At 38.1% G+C, this 2,800-nt stretch overlaps 1 non-coding gene across 1 annotated transcript; it reads left to right on the top strand.

Annotated features, from left to right (window-relative positions):
* Nucleotides 1-520: 520 nt before the first annotated feature.
* LOC141723068 (small nucleolar RNA R71) lies at nt 521-627 on the top strand. The gene has a single exon (XR_012576061.1). It is a non-coding gene; the product is annotated as a small nucleolar RNA R71 (small nucleolar RNA).
* The last annotated feature ends 2,173 nt before the right edge of the window (nt 628-2,800 follow it).

Here is a 2,800-nt window from a genome sequence, read left to right as displayed (position 1 = left end):
TTGCTGAAAACCAGGGGGATTGTACTGCTTTGCTGGATAATGTTGATAAGGCTGCTGAACCGTATTCTGAGTGTTGCTCCAACTAAAGTTAGGATGATTGCTGTTATTGGGATGATAGGTGGCTGGCCTAGGCTGTTGTGACCTCTGAAAGTTGCTCACGAATTGAGTTGATTCACTAGAAATAGCACACTGCTCCGTCTCATGGGCACCAGCACAAAGCTCACAGACACTAGTGATCTGATTAACTCCATAATTAGCCAAAAAATCCACCTTCATCGTCAATGCCTTAAGCTGAGCAGCTATAGTAGTAGCTGTGTCTAACTCCAGAATTCCCGCTACCTTGCCCTGAGATAGTCTCTGAGTAGGATTCTGGTATTCATTCGCAGCCATCAGTTCAATCAATTCATAAGCTTCATCGTAGCTTTTAGCCCACAAGGATCCTCCTGATACTGCATCAAGTATGGGTCTAGAAGTAGCACCTAATCCATTATAGAAGCAGTTAATGATCATCTAGTCAGGCATCCCGTGGTGAGGACACTTTCTAAACATCTCCTTGTAGCGATCCCAAGCCTCACATAAAGATTCTCCAGGTTGCTGAGCAAATTGAGTAAGTGCATTTCTGATTGCAGCAGTCTTCGCCATACGAAATAATTTAGTTAAGAACTTTTGAGCAAGATCCTCCAATTTGGTGATAGACCTTGGTGGTAGAGAATGTAACCAGCACTTTGCTTTATCCCGCAAAGAGAATGGGAAAAGCCTCAACTTAATAGCATCTTCAGAAACTCCATTGAACTTGAAAGTGTCACAGATCTCGATAAAATCTCTGATGTGCATGTTGGGATCTTCTGTCAGAGAACCCCCAAACTGAACTAAGTTTTGTATCATCTGAATCGTGCTCAACTTGATCTCAAAGGTATTAGCCGATATGGCTGGCCGAACAATGCTAGACTGAATATCATTAATCTTCGGTTGAGAGTAATCCATCAAAGCCTTTGGATTTGCTTCTAGTTCTCCCATTCCAATAAGTTCTTCTTCTTCCTTCTCAATTAAGATTTCTTCTTCAATTTTCTCCTCTACTACAACTTCTTCCTCAACTTGATCCAGTGTTCTCTTATGAGGCCGAGAACACGCATGCATACACGCTCGCTAGAGTACCTGAAACACGATAAGGAATTTAGTAAGTAACAATGTCTGAGTCACTGAACTTTAACGACCAATGATAACAAACACATAAACTAAAAATTAACAACGAAGTCCCCGGCAGCGGCACCAAAAACTTGTTAGGGCGAGAACACGCGCTAATATTCACGCAAGTATACATGATCGCAAGTAATATAGAATTAATTCTAGTTTGTTACCACAGGGACTGGTTTAGGTTAATTTTTGATCAATATAATTATGAAACAATGGTATAATTATTATCCAATGCTAAGATGAATAACAAATTAAGGTTGTTTATAACTATGCTTAACTAAGAGATTATACTAAGAACATAAACTGAGGGAATAAAGAGAGTTGAATACTATATGACACAAATATAGGATTCTTACTTCATTAAATACTTGATTCAATAGCCTTTTCGTTCTTAACTTTAGTATGCAATGGTGATGACACTAATCAGATAACACGAAACTGATAAACGCCAACTTTCGTTGTACGAATACCATAATACCAGACATCCATAAAAGAGATAGAAGCTGAATATACACCAATTATATTGAGACCCTATATGTCTATAGAATTTTACAACACAATGATTTAATGCACAAGTTATCTATCGTGATTACATGGGACAAGTAAGATGGTTAAAATTACCTATGAATCATGCATATCAAATACATGAATCTATGCTAGCATGGCAAGTTCTAAACCCCTAAATTCACTTTCACTTCATTAGAGATTAACACACTATCTTATATGTTCGCAACGCTCATAAGACGAATAAACACAAGCAATACTAGGATATCATACAATCATCACACACTAAGGCATCAAAATAAATTAACTAAAGAAATCCATAAATAAATCCGTTAGAACCCCACAATAATATTAGCCCATAATCTGACTCATCATCAATGTGGGTTCCGATGAAAGCATGGTATAATAAACGTAGTCTTTATATTGAATAAATAATAAAACCAAGTACGAAACAAGAGTATAGGTTCACAAGTAAGAAAACTAGCATCCAAAGTTACAACTTAAAATAAAGAATTACAAGTATAAACTAGATCTTCTCCGCCTTGGTTAAATTGTGCTCTACGATCTTCTTATGCCTTCTCCTTAAGCTCTGGTACGTCTTGTTATGAAAAATGAACATAAGTTATGTTTATATAGCATCCCATGCAGATTAGAAATCTTTTGGATCAAAATCATAGAATAGACAGGATTCTTTGAATTCAACCCAGCGTGGCCGCGCGCTTCACCAGCACGGGCGCGCTGCACTTCTGAACTCCTGGCGCGGCCGCGCGCTACTACAGCGCGGGCACGCTGACTCTTGGAGAAACACCTGAATTCTTCTTTTCTTGCTGGTTTGAGTTGGTCTTTTCAGGAGCAAGCTTCTTGACACTATCCTAACACCAAATTGGCATAAAAACAATGCTAGATCACCTTAATTCCTGCTAAATACCTGAAATGCAAAAAAACTACAAAACACGTTAAAAACACCAACAACTTGAGTACAAAACACCAACTCAAAGCTTTACGGAACGCTATAAAGTGACATAAATACAACTCAATACCAACAACTGGAGTAAGGACTAGAAGTGCAACTGCAAATAAATGTCTTCATGCATGTTTTCTT

The sequence above is a fragment of the Apium graveolens genome, chromosome 4 (assembly GCF_009905375.1).
Source record: "Apium graveolens cultivar Ventura chromosome 4, ASM990537v1, whole genome shotgun sequence".
Lineage (NCBI taxonomy): Eukaryota > Viridiplantae > Streptophyta > Magnoliopsida > Apiales > Apiaceae > Apium > Apium graveolens.
This window is presented reverse-complemented; position numbering and strand designations above follow the sequence as displayed.